Source organism: Pinus tabuliformis, chromosome 5_2 (assembly GCF_031772625.1).
Source record: "Pinus tabuliformis cultivar Carrire ecotype Pingquan chromosome 5_2, CPIR1, whole genome shotgun sequence".
Taxonomy (NCBI): Eukaryota; Viridiplantae; Streptophyta; class Pinopsida; order Pinales; family Pinaceae; genus Pinus; species Pinus tabuliformis.
The window spans coordinates 174,932,459-174,952,812 of NC_142306.1; positions in this window are offsets into that span (position 1 = coordinate 174,932,459).

Below are 20,354 nucleotides of genomic sequence, written 5' to 3' on the forward strand. Positions count from 1 at the left end.
CATTAGCAATGAGCAAGTGTTTCCACCAGCGTTTAAGCTCATTTTAAAATAAAAAATGAACCACTACCCGGTAAATAACCACTGTGAATGTAACCTTATCAGCCATTAAAGCCTTGGTCGTGTTTGCACCGTCACCTCCACTTTTCATTTGGCTGATCGTTCACCTCCATATGATTGTTTACCCATTTTGAGGAACAGCTGCGAAGAGTGATTTCACCTAGCCATCCTTCTGACACTGCCGTGATTGGAAAATTCCAACCTGTACCTGGAATCAGCTGCTAACCCTGTTTATCACTCGTTCCTCAAAAGACGAGTCTTCTTTAAGCTCTTTTCAACTGACTCGTAAAATATGAAAAGATTGCCGAGTCCTTGGCCTTCCAGCTCGTTAAAGGGACAGGAAGTGCTATCCCTCCTCTAGATTTTAATCTTTTTGGACCTGAGGGATTATTGCACAAAAAGATCGAGCGCTTGTTTTATTCGGCTCGTTAAAACTATCGAAAACTCATCCCTTATATATTGTTTTATACTTTTTCGGACTTAAGGGATTAGATGACGAAAAATGACTTTTGGAGTTAACTTTATGTACCTTTTCAGACTCTCTAAAAATGAAAAGGACCGAGTTATCTTTGTCGTTAGACTCGTTAAAATCATTAAATAGTGACAAACTTGTCTTTAGACGAGAACGAGTTTCACTATCGCTAGGCTCGTTAAAACATAGCAATGGGCTTGCCCGAAGGGCAGGTTATAGAACAAGCATATGTTATCCTCCTCAAGCTTGACAAAAATAAAGAGGTACTGGTCAGCAATGACTGGGGAAAAATTGGGAGAAACTCAAGAAAATTTTGATGGTAGCAAGTCACTCTTGAACATGACACTTTTCCTCCGTACCACAATCGGGTTGGGTTGTTTCATTCACCGGTCACATCACCATGGTCTCGCCATACCATCCATATTTGGGGTAATGCTACCGATCCATCGCATCAGTGTCGCCATATGTTCAAGAGAAGTCATTCAGAAAAGTCAACCGAGTCCCATCCACTGCCATACATTATCCTTCATCCTTTCATGACCGCCACCCTGAATCATATGTCACAGATCGTTTTCACCTCCATCAAAATCATTAGCTCCGTTCCATGTCATTGATGTGGGATTCATTAAGGCCCTCCTTTGACGGATCGATTCTTGTCGACGTCAGCTCATTATCCAAGAAGTTGATCTAGGAACAACCCCTTCAGTACTTTGAAGCTTGCATGCCTCAATGGCAAGTTTCTCACTTCCGGCGACAGGTATACATCAAGGACCTTCGACCAAAAGATTTTGCGTGGTGTTCAACGCCAAGTCCTTTATTCACACCACGTGAATTGTACTGCAGTACCTTGAGGGTCATCATCATTATCGGTGATTCCTCTCGCGCTTGTTAACGGTTTACCTCATTGACCGGTAATCAAGCGATGTCTTTCCATGTTCGACTTCAGAACATTTCTCACATGGATCGACTTGTACTTAGAGTGAAGATCGAACGAGTTTGAAGACCCCGGATCTAGTTTCATCCATCTGGGCTGCGATATATATTCAGGAAAGATAAAGACATTGACATGTACATCATTGCAGCAGATAATCATCCTACTCAAAGGATGATAATTTCATCAAAATTATCAGTCTACCATCAGACGATTGTCTGTTCTATGTACAGAAAAATGAATTTATAAAGCTGAGCATGGGAATGCCCGCCTCAGCTAGATCATGAAAGCAGTATGAAAAATAATGTATTGTATTGTATCTTATTACAGGTCTCCTCCTAGCATTGGATGAACTTCGGATCCCCCTGATAAAGCATTTCACCCGCCCGATAAACGGCCTCATACTTTAGGGGGCAACTGTTATAGACATTTTTGTGCCTTACAGCATTGAGCATGAAATGTCCATAATCTAAGGGATCCAAAGTCCCTAAACATGTTGTTCCTACCCCTAGAGGAACAAGTCTAACAAACCACAGCAATTCACAGAAGTTCTCCACCAGAAACTGCTCAAAAACAAGTCAATTCAGTGGCTCCACTAGCTGTCTGCGCTGAATGTCAAAGCCAACACTGGCTACCTGCGTTGAATGTCAAAGCCAACACTGGCTACCTGCGCTGAGCGAGAGTTGACATGTGGCAAGTTCATTCCACGAGGTGTCAAAACCCAGGAAGCTTCCAAAATCTTCCTCAATGACACTTGCCTCAGAGAATTCGACTGGTGATGATTAAGAGGTTCCAAATCTCCAAGTGGAAGCAAGAACCTCCAAGTGGAATCAAGAACTGACAGAGGGAGAGGACACTAGTCAGATCTCAAGCTGACTCATCCTCTCTCCAAACATCTATATATGGATCTCTCCTCCATGAGATCTAGAGGCTGGAATTTTGTTATTGCAAAGAATTGCTGTTGGTTTGAGATTGGAATCATTGGGTGCTTAATGCTTTGAAGGGGGTGAAGATAGGAATTCCATTTGCTGGGAAGGAGATGCTGGATTGGAGCCCTCTGGGTTGTATCTCTTCCTGAACCTTGTTATTCATCAATAAAGCTATCTTGGTTTCTCCTATATACTGATGTATCTTTGATGTATGATTGCATTAGTATGTTTAGTTTATTTCTAATCCTGAACTAGTTATGAATATGAATCCATGTCTTGTGTAGTGTTCTCTTCTTGTGATCTTGCAGAAACCTCTTGAAGCTGGGTGAGCGAGAAGGCAAGTAGCTGGGAACTCACAAAGAGAAGAGAGACCGGATCGAGGGACAAACGGAAGACACCGGTTAACCCATCTATCTCTCTTCATTCTTAATTCATAAAGGAAGAAATACTAGAATAGCTGTCTCTGTTTGTTGCTAAGGCACTGTCACACCTTAGGTGGATAGGATCGTCCTGCATAGGCATTTTTCCCCACAACACATGGGTATGCCTTCCCTCAATAATTCATGAGAAAAATCAAAATATCATGCTATTATGTATTGTAATTGATGCAGGTCACCATCCGCTTCGGAACCTCCTCATCACATTGTAAAGCATATCACTCGACATTATCATTTTCGACTTCATGCTTTAGGGGGTAGCTCTTACAGATCCATTTTGGCACATCAATCCCAACATTTAGACCAGCACTATTAGGGTTCATCAAACCCTAATCCACTTTCTACATGCCCTAGAAAAGTCATCACTTTGAATGCCTCCTTCCCTGATAGTTTCCTGGCCTAAAGCCCTCCAGAAATGCCTCCTTGAAGGACCAGCACAACCTTGGTCAGGGATAAGTGAACTTCAGTGCAGGTAGGCCCATGTCAGGGTGCATTTCAGAGCACTTAGGCCCACTTTGACCAATGTTGGGCGAGATCGAGAAAAATCCTCATAGGGTTCTGGGAATATTCTTATCTTCTGGAGCCTTCTAGAAGATTCGCACACTTATCATCTCCTATGAGCTCGAAATTGGATAGGGATTGAGTTAAGCAACCTCCTATCCTCTCATCCCTTCCTCCATGGAAACTAACTCTAAGTTTGGAAGGCCATTCAATACCATCATTTATGACCAAACCTCCTCCATTTTCCTATAAATTGAGCACTCACCTAAGTGATCAAGGGGCTCAACTCTGAGAATTTGTAAGGAGATACTGTTGGTGTGATGTTTGAGATTGTAAGCAAGTATTGTTATGCTACCAGAGTGTTGTGCTCTTGATGTGATGTTGGTTGGAACCGAAGCTGGAGGAGTGATATTGGATCAGAATTCATGGTTGTAACTCTTCCTTCTACTTAAAAAAGTTGTTTACACCTTTTCCCATATTCTTGTCTTTATGTAGGATGATTATATGTGTAAATGCTTTCGATTCCATTTTCTTATAGTAGATAGATCTCTTTCTTTGATTGGTTTTTTTCCTGTATTTATGATTGCAGGTACTTGTTGAGCAGATTAAGTTCGAGAAGGAGCAATGGGAGCCATACAAAGGAGACAAAGGGAAAGCGAAAGATAACAAGTAGGTCCCTTGTATTATTTATCTTCTATAGAAAAGGGTTAAGCACTTTAAATATGTTGTTCTAGGTGTAGCTACCCACCTAGGGAAATTGTATTTATTTGTAGATGAAAAATTCCACATAAAAATTACTTTGGATTGTTGGTTCACCTTCCTTCCAGTTTGTGATGTATCTTTGCTCATGTGTTCCCTTCCAAGCTACGTGTTTCCATAGGTTTCCAAGGGGCGCACTCATTCCACTTTCCATGTGTTAGAACCCTTCATGCACCTTCCTTGGCTCGCTGCATTGGTCACACCCCAACAAGGACATATTGCTTGCCTTTGCGTGTAGCTGCAGTCAAGGCGATACCATATGACCCACTGTCAAGACTCCTACACCAAATGGTCTGAGGTTTACTTGGGACTTCTTACCAGGGAGATCCCCTAACATCTTGGCGGGTCTAGCACCGTTAACACAACCTTTATCCATTCCAATTCAATGTTGGCAGGAGGTTTCAATGGATTTTATCAGAGGTTTACCCAAGTCTAAAGGAAAGAGTGTCATCATGGTGGTAGTTGATAAAATTACCAAGTATTTGTGCTTTATCTCATCCATTTAAAGGTAGTACAGTTGCTGTTGCATTTATGGAAACAATTAAAAAGCTACATGGAAACCCGAAGATTATTGTAAGTGACAGAGATCCCATTTTCACTGGAAATTTTCTGATGTAATTATTTTCTTGTCTGGGTACTCAGTTAGCTGATAGCTCATCTTATCATCCTCAATCTAATGGGTAGACTAAGATAGTGAACAAATGTTTGGAAGTATACCTTCGTTGCTTTGTATATGATAAACAAACATAATGGGTAAAGTCGTTGCCTTTGGCTGAATGGTGGTATAACAATTCCTTCCATACTGCAACAAAAATGACCCCATTTATGGCACTTTATGGATATCATCCATCACCCATCACATCATCTTTAAGAGAAAATTCTAAGGTTCAAGCAGTGGAAGATCACATCGAGCATCAAAAACAAGTTCTCCAACTCTTAAAAGATAACCTCACTTTAGCGCAGAATACAATGAAACAACAGGCAAATCAACATTGCAGCAAAAGAAGTTTTGATGTAGGTGACTCGGTATTTCTACAAATATAAACGTATAAAAAAATGTCCCTCAAGAAAGCTAAGAAGGATAATAAATTATCACCAAAATATTATGGTCTGTACAAGGCGTTACAAAATATTGGTACTATGGCATACAAATTGGAGCTTCCTGCATCTTCCCTAGTGCACCCAGTTTTCCATGTTTCATGCTTAGAGAAGGTTATAGGTGGCAAGCTCCTAGTTCAAACATTATTTCCAGAACTTGAAGAAGAAGGAAAAACCATATTGGAACCTGAAGTATTCACAGAAAGAAGAACTCGATAGCTATGAAATCGATCAATATCAAAGTATCTCATCATGGAAGAACTTACCCATTGAAGATTCCACATGGGAGGATGATACTTTTATACATAAGCATCCAAAATTTCTCAAGCGTGGAGGACAACAATTTTTTGAAGGGGAGGGGCATGAAAGGTCCCTATAATACTAGCATATTCCCTCATTATTATTGTCTTTGTAGCCCTTTATTGTTATTGGTGTGCCCACGTTGTCCCCATATTGTTATTATTGTGCCCCATAAGAGCCCACTATTGTTATTGTTGTGCCCTTAGATTATTATAATTATGTTGGATTTGATTGTATTGTGACCCCTTAGATTCCTATATATAGAAAGGATGTTTTGTCATTTGTATCATCCAAGAATTGTTCATTTGTGTAATGTAAAGGAGGTTTCCCCCTTGAAGAGGCTAATTCTGAAGTCGTTGATCTATATCTTCGTCTATTTTGTGAACTGGTTGCATAAAAATAATAAAGATGAAACTGACTATGGAAAAGCTACCATATCTACATTTGAAGATGAAATAGGAAAGATAAAGGAAACCATTAAAGTTGTTGAATCAATTGTGGAAGTGGAAGAGATGAAAGAAAATAAAGATGTTGTTTTTGATCTTATGGGGATTGAAAAAATAGTTCAATCAATAGCCACTACGGTACAAGAAAATGCAAGAAATAAATGAGACAAAGAATAAAAGGACATATGTAGAAATATGGTGATAGAATTGCAACTACTTAAGAAGTTTAATCTAAAATCAAGAGACAAAATTCTACTCTACTGATCTGCAGAATTTAATTCACAATTTAGAACAAAATTCCCAAACACGCAATAAGAAAAGCCACACATGCATAGTATTTTTCTAGGGGAACCAGAATAGGAAAAACCCATCAATCCTCTTTGCATTAATCAGATGAATAAATAATATATTACAATTGCTTGCCTATGTTAGAAAATTATATATTATGGAGCAATGGAACACATAAAATATTGCAGAGATATAAACACAGAAAACGCATAAAACAAAATAGACACGGACATACGTGGTTCACCCTATTTGGGCTACGTCCACCTCGAACAGCTAGTCCTTCCTTTCTATTATCTAGCAAAAATGAAGAGACGCAACCTACAACAGATCTGCTGTAATATCCTCTGTTTTCTCTCACAGTCTCACCTCTCTGCTTCTCGCTCGGAGAATACACATATATTACACAGACTCAATACAATGCCCTCATACAAAGAGAGGGGTTGCCTTCTAGGGAAAAAAAACCCTAAACTAAACATAAGTTCTACCGTCAAATCATCTGCCTAATGAACGGCCCAAATTGACTAGAAATTACTATACTTTTACAAGGCAATTTTACATTTGTTTTTAGCTTTGGGGGCACTGCCCCCAAAACCCCCACCAGGGGGGGGGGGGGGGGCTCCCCAAAGGTCGCAGCCGCCCCCCCTGGACCCCCCCTGTAGCGAATATTTTACAGGCGACGTTGCCGCCCCATTTCGAACTGGGGTCTAATGTGGCGATACCTTTGAATAGAGAAGATAATTAGGCTCCACACCCAACAATCTCCCACTTGGAGACTGATTATATCAACTCCACCGCTGCTTCATTTGCTGGACAATGACTCCTCTTTGGACTTGGCTGTTTCTCATCTTCATCATCATCCTTGAAGACCAATTGAAACTAAGCATATTCTTAGTTTCTCCCTGGTTACAACTTTTGTTAGCATATCTGCAGGATTCTATCTAGTATGTATCTTTTCCAGCTTCAACTCTCCATCTTCCAACACTAATCGTATGAAATGGTACTTGAGCTGTATGTGTTTAGTCTTGGAATGAAAAGCTGAGTTCTTTGCAAGATGAATGGCACTTTGACTATCACTGTATAATGTGCCCATATCATGCTTCTTACCCAATTCACCCATAAACCTTTGTAACCAAATCATTTCTTTACTAGCCTCTGTAGCAGCAACATACTCTGCTTCTGTTGTTGAAAGTGCAACAATACTTTGGATTTTTGAAACCCAACTGACAGCTGTTCCACCAACAGTAAATACATATCCTATGGTGCTCCTTCTGTTATCTCTACCACCTGCCATATTTGCATCAACATATCCCTGTGGAGAAATGTTTGAACCACCAAAGCATAATGCTTGATTTGTGGTACCTTTCAAATATCTGAGAATCCATTTCACTGCCATCCAATGTTCCTTTCCTGGATTGTTCATGTACCTGCTTACAACTCCCACTGCATGTGCAATATCAGGCCTTGTGCAGACCATTTCATACATTAAGCTTCCAACTGCTGATGCATATGGAACTTTAGACATATAATCCATGTCTTCTTGGGTCTTTGGGCACATTTCCTTACTAAGTTTGAAATGGCTAGCAAAAGGTGTACTAACTGATTTTGCATTGTGCATATTAAATCTTTTCAATACCTTTTGTATGTACTCATTCTGAGACAATGTTAATTTACGATTTTTCTTGTCTATAGTTATTCTCATACCAAGGATTTGTTTTGCAGCTCCCAAATCCTTCATTGCAAATGAATTTTCCAATTTTCTTTTGAGAAGATTTATTTCCTGCATGTTAGACCCTACAACAAGCATGTCATCTACATACAATAACAATATAATATAGCTACCATCATTTTTCTTTTTCAGATAAACACAATGATCAGAGTGACATCTGGTATAATCTTGTTCAGACATAAACTTGTCAAATTTTAGATACCACTGCCTTGGAGCCTGTTTTAAGCCATACAAGCTCTTCTTCAACCTACACACTAGTCTCTCCTTCCCTTTCACTTCATATCCTTGTGGTTGCTGCACATATATCTCTTCCTCCAAATCCCCATGGAGAAAGGCTGTCTTTACATCTAACTGCTCTAGATGCAAATCTTCAACTGCTACTAGACTTAAAATAGTTTTGATTGAAGTCATTTTAACAATAGGAGAAAATATTTCATCAAAATCAATACCTTTCTTCTCTGCAAACCCCTTCACCACAAGTCTAGCTTTGTACCTCTATTTTCCTCCATCTTCTTCCTTTAGCCTGTAAACCCATTTATTCTTCAATGTAGTTTTTCCTACAGGCAACCTGACTAAGTCCCAAATCTGGTTATGCATTAAGGAGTCCATCTCTTCTTCCATGGCTACCTCCCACTTCTTCCTGCTTTCAACCTGCATTGCTTCTTCATAACATTCGGGTTCACTAGAATCAGTCAACAATAAATAATATAATGAAGGAGAGTATCGTTCAGGGGGTCTACTTATCCTGGTAGATATTCTAACACCACTTTCAGTGATTTCATCAAGAACTGCATATTCCTTGTTTTCTTTTTCCTGTTTCTTTTCCTGCAACTGATTCTTATACAAGACCTTTTCATTGAATATTACATCTCTTCTCCTAATGATTTTGTGATTTTCGTAATCATATAAGCGATAACCAAAATCATTAACACCATATCTAATAAAGGTACATTTCTTTGACTTTGCCTCAAGCTTTGTTCTATTTTCTTTATCAATATGGACAAAGGCCTCACAACCAAAAGGCTTTAAAAAAGAGTAGTTTACCTTTTTACTTGTCCATTCTTCCTCTGGAACACCACCATCCAAGGAACTTGAAGGCCCTCTATTTATTAGATAAATAGCAGTATCTACAGCATCTGCCCAAAATTGTAAAGGCAATCATGCATGCAATCTCGTGCACCTTGCACGCTCCATGATTGTTCTGTTCATCCTTTTTGACACACCATTTTCTTGTGGTGTTCTTGGAACTGTCTTCTCTCTGTGAATTCTATGCTCTGAACAATACCTATCAAACTCTTTGCTGCAATATTCACCTCCATTGTCTGATCTGAGACACTTTAATTTCTTTCCTGTCTCAATCTCAACCAAAGCTTTCCATTTCTTGAAAGTATCAAATACATCATATTTATTCTTAATACAATAAATCCAAGTTTTTCTAGTTGCATCATCAATAAAAGTAACATAATAACGAGAGCCATCGAGAGATGATACCTGAGTAGGTCCCCATACATCTGTATGCACAAGCTCTAATTTTTCACTCTTCTTTTCTTTCCCAACTCTAAGAAATTTGACTTTCTTCTGTTTTCCATAAATGCAATTCTCACAGAAGTCCAAATCAACATTCTTTAAACCTGGCAACAAATTCCTTGAGTGAAGAATCTTCATCCCCCTTTCACTCATGTGTCCGAGCCTATGATGCCATAATGTTGCATCTGCTCCTTTGGAAGTTAAAGCATTAACAGAGTTAGAAATACCATTGCATAAATACAATGTACCAACCTTTTCGCCTTTTTCTATTACCAAGGCTCCTTTGGTAACCTTCCAAGCTTTATCTGTGAAAGTTGTCACACAACCTTCACTACCTAACTGCCCTGTTGAAATCAGATTTTTATTTAGATCTGGAACATGCCTTACCACATCTCTGAACACCACATCTTGGTTGTACACAACCTTCCTTATTTCTGGGTTCCAAATCTTATAACCTTTTAAACCATCTGTATACCCAATAAATATGAACCTTTCATATTTAATATCCAAGTTAGTTATTTTCTCCTTTGGAACATGTACATGTGCGTCACAACCAAATACCCTCAGATGTCAAAGAGAGGGTTTCTTACTAGTCCATACAGGTGGAGTCTTATTCTCCAATGTTGATGAAGATTATCTATTAACCAAGTAACATGCAGTTGTTCGCTTGATGGGGCTTGACCCAGGTTTAGTGTTATCTGCACCAACCAATAATACCCTAACTGCTGGCCCTTTTAGTAATAGCCTGCGTTTCATAGGCTGCAGTCTCACCCGAAGCAGTATCGGGGGATGCTAGAACCAAGTTTCTGCATCCAGAGGCCTGTGTGATGTGTTCTTCTAGTCCTTATGGCTTAGATCTACCTTCGCGCACCCTTTAACCCTTCCGAACTGATAAATAATACTAATCTATCTAAACAGCTTCCAGATCTTCACGAAGGTTCCTAATTATAATTATCATGCATAAAGGTTACAACTCTTCTACTTTCGCGCAGTAAGTAAGCATTAATTCATGTAAATCATAACACATAGTGAAGATACATAAACTTGCAGAAGTAATAAATAAGACACAGATGCACCAGATTCAACTCAAAAAAATCTTTATTAAGTATAATCATTCAATTATAGAATTATTTTCCCTGTGCACTCAGCTGCAGGGGCCTGCGCACTCAACCTGCGAACTTACCAAGGTCTCTGCACACTCAACTGCAAGAGCCTTCCCCTTTCACCTAAGTATAGGAAAAAGACCTTTCCTACCTTAGTACCTTGCCCTTACAATCATTCTTTTTTCTTAGATACTTCTTAAGACTCTCTATGACTCATCTATATATAGAATTTTCTTTACAATAACATGGTCCTGGACCATGGGCGAGTCTCCAAAACTCTCTTTCACCTACCCACCTAAGGGACTAAAGCCTCTTTTACTTCTACTAACTTCACGCTCTGCTTCCACATTTCGTGAATACTTTACATTCACTACAAAAATATATTACAAAATTTACCTTAACTTTGACCAAAATGACCCCAGGGACCGCTTCCCAATAGGCCCCCAACACAAATTGAGTGACTCGCCCTTGAGTCACTCAGCTGGTGCAGCAATATTCACCTAGATTTCACGGAAGTCCACCTTCAACACTTGCAAGTCAGCAGTACCCTGCACCGCAGCCTACTGCACTTCCTTGACCAGCTTCTCTATTGTAGGGCCTTCCACCACGAGGCCCATTGTCCATTGTGTTTACTGTATTGTCTTCAACTTCTCTTATACTGACAGAGTAAGTTGGCTTGCTTCCTCTGTCCACAAATGTGTCCTGGCCTTCAATATGGCCTCTTTTCTTTGCAGCTCCTCAATCTGTGTTTATAGTTGTTTCCCTTTTGTCAAGTGAGTGAAGCGTTGGACTGGCGCCAAAGTGCACACAGTCACCCTGAGTTCATCAAACTATTGTTGCTTCTCCCTGATATCTGTTCCAAGTTTCTGTAGAGTGGGATCCTCCTGCAGAGTTTTCCATAATTCCATTGCTTGCTCAAAGAGCTCTATGCATCCCTTCACCGTTGCATCTAACGTAGCCATTCCCTCTTTGATGGGTGCTCCTGGACTTATGGCAAAGTGGTTCACTATAGCTTTAACTGTAATTTGGAGATCTGTATCTGTAACTCAAATAGGACTCGGCCGATCTCCTCTTTTTATTCTCTAACTACGACAACCAAATTCCGAATCTTCGCTGCTGATGCTGCATCTTCGGGAATGTTGAGTTTCGATACTTGTGTAATGGTTGCCTCCAAGCTCTAGTTGCACATGGCTAGTTCTTCCTTTTCTTTCCACAGCTGTGCCTTTTCTGCAAATATTTTCTCATTATTCATCTTTACTTTGTTGATGACTAACAAAGTGCACTTCTCACTGATCCTGAGCTCATCTGATACCCCTTGATGTAGTTCGTGGAGGGTCTGAATAGGCAACGTGGCTAGGTTTACACCCACATCCTTGAATTGTGAAATCTGGGTATTTGCATCTTCTACCTATGTGCACAGTGAGCCCTCTGGTAATGGTATAACTCTAAGGTCCAAAGTCCTATATGTCTCTAGCACAGTTGTGCTTGCTTGCTACAGCCTCACTTCAATCTTGCTCGCCTATCCCACACTCTCTTGTAGTCGTCCTATTTGAATCTATAACTCACATAGATCCTTCTGCACATTCCCAACGTCTGTAGGTATTGTTTTTCAAACTATTTCCACAATTCGGTCATGGTATCATGGACTTTATCTCCAATTTCATCCAAGTACAATTCCATGAGGACCATTGGATCAATGTGTGAGTGCTTGTCAGATTTCTTCTTCTTTCGAGGTTTGGAAGTCATCTCCCTTGTCCGCTTTTGTAGTTTAAAGGGAGTTCTCTGCTCCTCGCCCCCACCTCCTTCAACATTAGAATCCACTTTTTCCTCAATGTTCTTGGAGGTGGATTCTTCAACATCAATAATGGTCTCCTTATCCACCCGGTGTTTTTCAGTAGTTGCCTTCACAACAACTACTTTGGCAACATCTTCCTTCTTCTGTTGCGCAGCTTTCTCTTGAGCTATAGTCTACTCGACCTCCTTCGGCTTCTGCGCTGTTGTCTCCTGCGCGTAGGAACTTTCCCCAGCCTTGCTTGTACTTGCGCCAAGATATGATGGTTGTAGCCACTCTCCTGGCCATTTCCTCACAATCTCCCGTGCATCTACCTCATTTACCAGGTACGACAACTTGTACCATGTTTTCTTCAGATCCTTCCTCATGCAGATAGACACATTGTGAAAATATGCCTTGAATTTTGAATAAGCTTCCAACTGCTCAAATAGGGTTGGTGACAGCCATGGCCTCTAGTTGATCATGGTGCGAAGCTCCATCCCTACCAACACCCAGAACATCTTTGTCTCCATGACCCTCTCAGGATCCTTTGTCACCCATAGTGAAGCAAACTTTGCGGCCTGTGGTAAGTCACCATCTTGTGGAGGGAAATGACTGTCTTTTGGTAGTACCTCCAGGAAACTAGGGAAATCAACAACAACAGTTAGGCATAGTGGAATGCCTTGCCATCATCCTATGCTTCACGAAAATTGATCAAAAATTCTTTACAAAGGTATTATGTCCAGTTATAATGTACCCCCTTCGCGCATTGGGAAACAAGAGAAATAACTAGCATCGAAACCTTGTCCATGCAGCACTTTCTCATTACCTTGCAGGAAAAAGTATGTGTAGCAAACTTTACCACCTTGTCTGTGATAGAGTAGATGGAATATCCGTGTGACTTCTTTAATAATCCAAACTCTCTCTTCATTCTGTCTGCGAGTTTCTTTTCCCTTGTCTTACCTCCAAACTCCTCGATCAGATCCACCCTTTTGATACAGTGGATTAGCATATCTGTGATGGGGATGGGTTCTCCCAGCCAAAGACACCCATCATGAATCAAAATAAGCAATTTCCGAATGCAGACTATATTAATATTGGTTCTACTGAAATGTAGCACCCACAACATTTTCAGCAACCCAGCCTTTTCAACCCCATTACCCACTTCATAAGCTCCAGTCGCATGAATATGGTCTCCTCACATATATCTTGGTCAAATAATTGTTCAATGCCAACTGTGGGAATTTATCATGGGCAGTCAGATCCCAGTCTTCCATTTTGAGTGCAGGAATGTGCCCTAAGAGCACACCTTCAAATTCCACCTTCTCCAGAAACAGCGGTGTAGAGACCATGAACTTAGTGGTATCTGGGTCTTTTGGTACCTTCGCTTTGCCTTTCCATGGAGGGATATACTTTGAGAGCCTAGTGATAGGCTCTCCCTCCTCAGTGTCCAACTCTTCAACACTTTCATGAAGCTCTTCTTCATCAAGATCCAATGTTTCATGTGGCTGCTTCGACTTATCCATCTTCCCTTCCTTCTGAATCTTAGTGGGATTCTTCCTTGGTGACTACCTCACTGGAATAGACTATGGTTTATTCTATTTCTCCTTAGCAACAGATCAGTTGGGCCTAGGCGAATTCATTGTCGTAGGCACAGATGGTGCGGTTTCCATCCCTGATGGTATTTCAGGGGCTGCGACTTAAGAACTTGTGGCTTCAATAGGATTGGTGGTCGTCATTCTCTCGAGGATGATCTCGCAACGCTACTCAAGTAAGTAGGCGAACTCTAGTCAGGCTAAAATATCCTTCCAAATTTTCTCAGACATACAACAATATTTCTTAGAGGAAATTCTTTGAAAGCAAAGTGCTATAATGCAAGGAAACATACCAAATTTATAGGCAATTTCAAATTAAAATCCGACCGTTCCCTCTAAATTCTGATCATAAATGCATCTTTGGCAGAATATTGCCAAATATTTTCACCATAAATGCAGCCTACCCGCTCTTCCTAATAGGATTGTCACCATCCAATCAGATACAGTTCACCCAATGGCTATTTTTCGACCTTACTACGTGGCACCATCCACCATGGTGCAACCCTCCTGGCGCAGCTCCTCTTGGCGCACTTCTCGGTTCCATCCCACAACCCCCTTACTTCATGTTCCCCTTCTTTGGGCAGTGTAATTTATAGTCTCGTACTTCCTTACAGCTTCCTGGAGTACTAAGACTATCCTGCCATCATGTAGTCATCGCACAGGGGTAGGATCCCCTTGATACAACTTCAATCGACTTCCATTGACTCATCCTAGAAACTCCATTCAGCTTTGCGAGTGGAACTGTGCGACCATCTATAATTTCCTTAACTACATAAGGTCCCAACCAATGCATTTGAAACTTTCCAAGAAACTTCATGAATTTGATATCATAAAGTAGGACTAAATCGTTTACCTTGAAGATGCGCAGATTAATATGTCGATCATGTCAGGCCTTCTCGTGCTCCTTTTGCACCTGTTGGTGAAATACTACTAGAAATTGATCTTCTTCTAATTGCAACAACTACATGAGGCGTTCCTCCATAGTCTCGCAATCTGCCATATCAATCAATGCTTCAATCTGCAAACTCGACACAATATACTCCATGGGCATCACAACCTCTATCCCATAAACCAATCTGAATGTAGTTTGGCCTGTCAACATTTTACACGTCGTTTTATATGCCCATAGGACTATGGGTATGCAGATATCCCAATCATTCCTCTGCACATTGTAGACCTTGGTCAACTCATTTTCTAGGATTTTATTGAATGCTTTAACCATACCATTTTCCTGAGGATGATAGGGCGTACTCTTTTGATGATAGACCTGAAATTCTTTGAGCATCGCGACAATAGTTTCATCTAGAAAATGTGTACCCCTATCGCTCATCAGTATCTTAGGACACCCAAACCTTCTCAAGACATATTCAAACAAGAACTTCACAGTTGTAGCAGCACTACAGTTTTTCACCAACTGTGCTTCTCCCCATCATGTCAAATATTCAATCACAGTAATAATATACCGCACATCTGTCTTTTTCCTGGGTGGTTGTATCAAACCCACAAAGTCGATCACCCATTTATCAAAGACTTGTAATGAAATTTGAGGATTTGAGGGTGGTTTGTCCCTCCGCGATGGCTTCCCTGTCCATTGACACACATCACATGCCCTACAATATGCCTTATAATCGTTATGCACCATTGGCCACCATAACCCTACCTGCAGAATCTTCTGCACGGTTGCTCTGCCTGCATAGTATCCTCTCTCTACTCCTCCATGTGCTTCAATGAGGATGCTAACTCTGAAACATATCGTTCTAGTATTTCATCAGTGCCCATCTTATAAAAGTGTCCTGCCATCACCGAAAAATCAGCAGCACAGACCACCAATTCCTTTTTCTGTTGAGTAGAATATCCCTCCAGGGCCATTCTAGTAGTCAAAAACTAGATTATATCAGCGAAATGATCATCTGCAACACATACTGCAAAGAGCTGCAAATCTGGCAACCCTTATTCTAGACTAGTAGGTTCTTCGCTTGTCTCAATCCTAGATAGATGATCTGGTCCCATGTTTAATCATCCAGGCTTCACAATTACCTCAAAATCATATTCCTAAAAAAGAAACAACCACCTATAGATCTCCCCCCCCAACATAAGCTTGTTGACCAGGTACTTGAGAGCGGAGTGATCTGTGTACATTTTGAAATGCGCGCCTAACAGGTAATGTCAAAATTTCTGCAGCACGTAGATCATCGCCAGTCCTTCACACTTTGTAGTTGAATAGTCCTTTGCGCTTTGTAGTTGAATAGTTCTTCTCAGCCCTTGAAAATTTCCTGCTTGCGAATGCTCTAGGATGATCAATTTCGCCTTCTCCTGGTTGGATCAATACCCCACCAACGCAATACAACAGGAATCTACATGTACATGTAACTCTTTCTTCTAGTTTGGAAACACCAAAATGGGCGTAGTCACCATATTTTCCTTTAACACATCCAGACTACGTTGACACTCCTCATCCCAGCAGAAATTCACATCCTTCTTTAGTAATTTCTACATCAGCGAAGTTATTTGCGCATAAGCTTTCATAAACTTCCTATAGTAGTTAGTGTGGCCCAATGTTGCACGCAGCTACTTTACATTCTTCGAAGCTTCTAAATTGACAATAAAAGTTATCTTCGTCGAGTCTACCATTAATCCTTGTTTACACACCACATGGCCTAGCAATATCCCATAAGGCACACAAAAGATAGATTTCTTCAAATTCATGGCAATGTGGTATCTGCAAAAAGTATCCAACATAAGGCGCGGACTTGCAACATGGCATTTTAGTAATCCAAATATAGTCTAGTCATCAAAATACACTTCTAAGAATTTATGGATGAACTCTTTAAACACTGCAATTACAACCCTTGAGAAGATCGTGGGTGCATTCTTTAGCCCGAATGGAATTACTGTGTACTAGAAGCATCCCCACTCCATTGTGAAGATCGTCTTATTGCGATCCTCCAGCGCGATCTTAATCTGATGGTACCCTGAGAACCCATCAATGAACAAATAATATTCCTGCCCTCCAACATTCTCCAAAACTTCATCTGTAAATGGGGTTGGAAATGGGTCATGAACGCATGCATCGTTAAGCTTTCTCAGATCTATGCATATCCTGATTTCACCTTGCTACTTCTTTTCTTGGACAACCATAGGGCTTACCCAATCAGACTCTTCTACTGGCTCAATGATTCCAGCTTCCATCATTTTTTCCAACTCTTTGCACACCTTCTCCTTATACTTAGGATTTAGACGGTAAGGTCTTTGTTTCACAGGCTTCACATCGGGCTTTAAGGTGATCTTCATCACTCCTAGATCCCCTACTATTCCTTTCAGATCCAAGAACTTGGTAGGAAACAAGTCCTGGTATTCGCGCAGCAGTTCCACCACTTTATCAACTATATCTTCATCCCAATAATCACCTATCTTTGCAAACTTAGGTTGCACGTCAAACCCAATGTTTACTTGCCTAGTCTTCAACGGTTCTGTTATATCAAGATTCACTACTTTGGGTCCTTCAACCTTGCACTGCCCCTCGATCTCTGGAATGTTGATCTTCCATGTATCCTCTTCTTCTTCTTCTACAGTCACATTGTAGCATTCCAGCACATGGTGCAGTTGTGTATTCCAGTCCGATTGAACCCATTCTACTGGTTCTTCAGACGTTCTAAAAATAGCGACCTTAATTTCCTAGAGTGCTTCATCAATTCATGCAAATCCATCCTCAAAGCTGAAAGTTAACAAGAAACTTTGCCTCAAGGTATCCCACTCGGTCGTCCCATGGCGTAGCTCCATTTCCAAGTACCAATTCATCAGAATAATATCTAGGGTGTGACAGAAGAGATGCACCCATTCCTGTTGGGGCTCTTCACCCCAAGCTTTGGTCCATCACACCAAGTGCTCACACGGATCATCCTTTCCACTGTATCTTTCATTCATATAGGTATTAGCGTATCCAAACCTTAGATTCATCATTCACTTGTATTCCTTCCAGTCAGCGAAGCTATCCTTATTCGTACCCCACTAATAGGCAGTAATAGCACACAGTGCCAACTCGAGTGCCTGGAAATGATGCTCTTCTAGCACCTCCCTTTCAAACTTATCCAAAAATAAACTAACATCATCTAAGCCATCATAATCCAGAAGATTTCTTACCTCTGTGGATATGCACCTCAACGATTTTGTCATCATATTGCAACATAATCTAGAAACTTCATGCAACCTATTCTTCCAATGTTCGAGCTCTTCATCGGAATCAGAAGTACAGGAGCTATCTCTATCCCACGCGATTTGCGCATCTACAGTGGGATTGATCCAATCTTATTCATGTGCATTTATCTTGTATATTTGATCTAGACCATCATCCTCCACATAGTCGTGAATCGGTTCAGTGTATAACACTCCTTCAGTGGGGTCTAGTGGCACGATAATCCTAAGTGCCTTCTTTTCAAATGTCATCCTTCACTTCTTTAGATTAATTACGGCATCCATGTTGAAGGCCCAATCAATTCCTAGTAGCGTAGGGTAAGGATTGTTGTCATCCACTATTTCAATTACTTAAAAATTAGGTAGAGCGCTCACTCCCTCAATATTGATTGTTACCCCATACAGGCACCCCATAGGAATGATCTTCTGTTTATTGGCCATACGTAGTTGTATAGGAGACCACTATAACACAGGTCTCCCCATACTTTCCCATTTCTTCTTAGGTAGTACATTTTCATTAGATCCAAGATCCAAGATGACTTGACCCATTTCATATTCTCCAATCTGCGCCATCAGCCTCATCTCGTGCCCTATCTACTTCTTATGCTTACCTATTTTCCTCACAACGCATTGTTCGGGATGAGTCTTGATTTTACCCATACAATTATCAGTTAGCTCCTAGAGCCCTTCTATTGCCTTCCTATCCCACAACAGCTTCATACAAGTTTTCAGAAAAGTAGCCAATAGTGAGGGATCCACGTCTTGTGTTTCATTGTTTCCAACTAGTTTTTCCTGACTCCTCGATGTAGAAGCCTCAGCAAAGTTCTTCTTGGCTTCCATGAAAGTTTCTTTATCCCTATCAAGATCAAATCCAACTTCTTTTTTAGCAGCCTTGCACACCCAACCTTCAATCTCCAGATGCTTTCCTTTATCTTCTCCTATGGCAATACCACTTCATGTCACAATATTAATGCTATGGTCCTCTTCGCATGGCTCCACCCTCATCATATGTATATTTTGTGTAGGAGTCTGCATCTTTTTCTCTTGCATCTTGGCTATCAGCACTGGGAAATCTTCTATCACATGATCAAATTTTCTACAATACTGACATGATGGATGTGTTGGGTTCTAACAGTCACGTGAAAAATGTCCTACTTTGCCACAGTTATAACAAATGATTTTTCCACGACCTATTCCAACTCCTCCTCCTCTTCCTTTTCCATAACCTTGGAATCCTCCGTGCGCCGCAGCTGCACCCTGATCCTGAGGCCGATTTTTTTCCTGCATTCGATACATCGGGGTTTGCTCCATCATTAATTTGTAGCTTTGGCAGTTTCACTCATCATGTCCAACTGACTTACAAAAGGTACAAAACAACTATTGCGGAGTCTGAACAAACTTTTGCAAAAGGTGACAATGGTCAGTCGCGTGCTTCCCAACTATTTGGCAGATAATGCACCATAAGAGTACTCATGCACTTGGTCCCGTAATGTTCTTCGAATTCAATGGTACAGGACCTCCTCCAATCAAGTAATTCTGATAAACAGGGCAATGATCATTATCATGTCCCTTGTCTTTTCATTTTATACAGCAGACTTCAGCGTGCACCTTTGGCTGAGATTCCTTTCCTATCTTCAAGCTCTACAACTCCATGTGCAGGCTTTCCAGTTGTGACTGAAACTGTTGTACTCCAATGTTCATATCCTACACTAATGAGGCTTCCAACCTCATCGCAATCTCCACGGCCTCCGCTTGCATTCCTATTTTCTGATGCGATAATGGAAATATCAAATGAGGCAACAACGAAGCAATGCACCATTGTGATCTTCATATTAGCTTGCCGGATCAGGTATTTTAGCCTCTAATCGAAGTCCCACGAGGACGCATTTACCCTTTCTTTTATTTCCTTAAACTCAATTACAGACTGCGCCTAATACTTAGGCTTCTTAAATTCACTATTCAACGCCTGATAACTCTTTTTCATCATTGCTCCAGTTCTATTCGTACAGAACTTAATGTACTAAGTCAATGCTCTATCCTTCAATGTTGTGACTATTGGGACAGGGTCCCTAGGATCAATTTTGGGGCAAAATCCCAAGTTTTAGGGAAAAAAGCAAAAGTTTTATTGTAAAATGTGTAAATTCTTCGCAAGATGTGGTTGCAAAGCGCGTAGATGGTAAAGTGTCATAAAGGGTTTTACCCTTCTATTATGTAAGTTGTGTC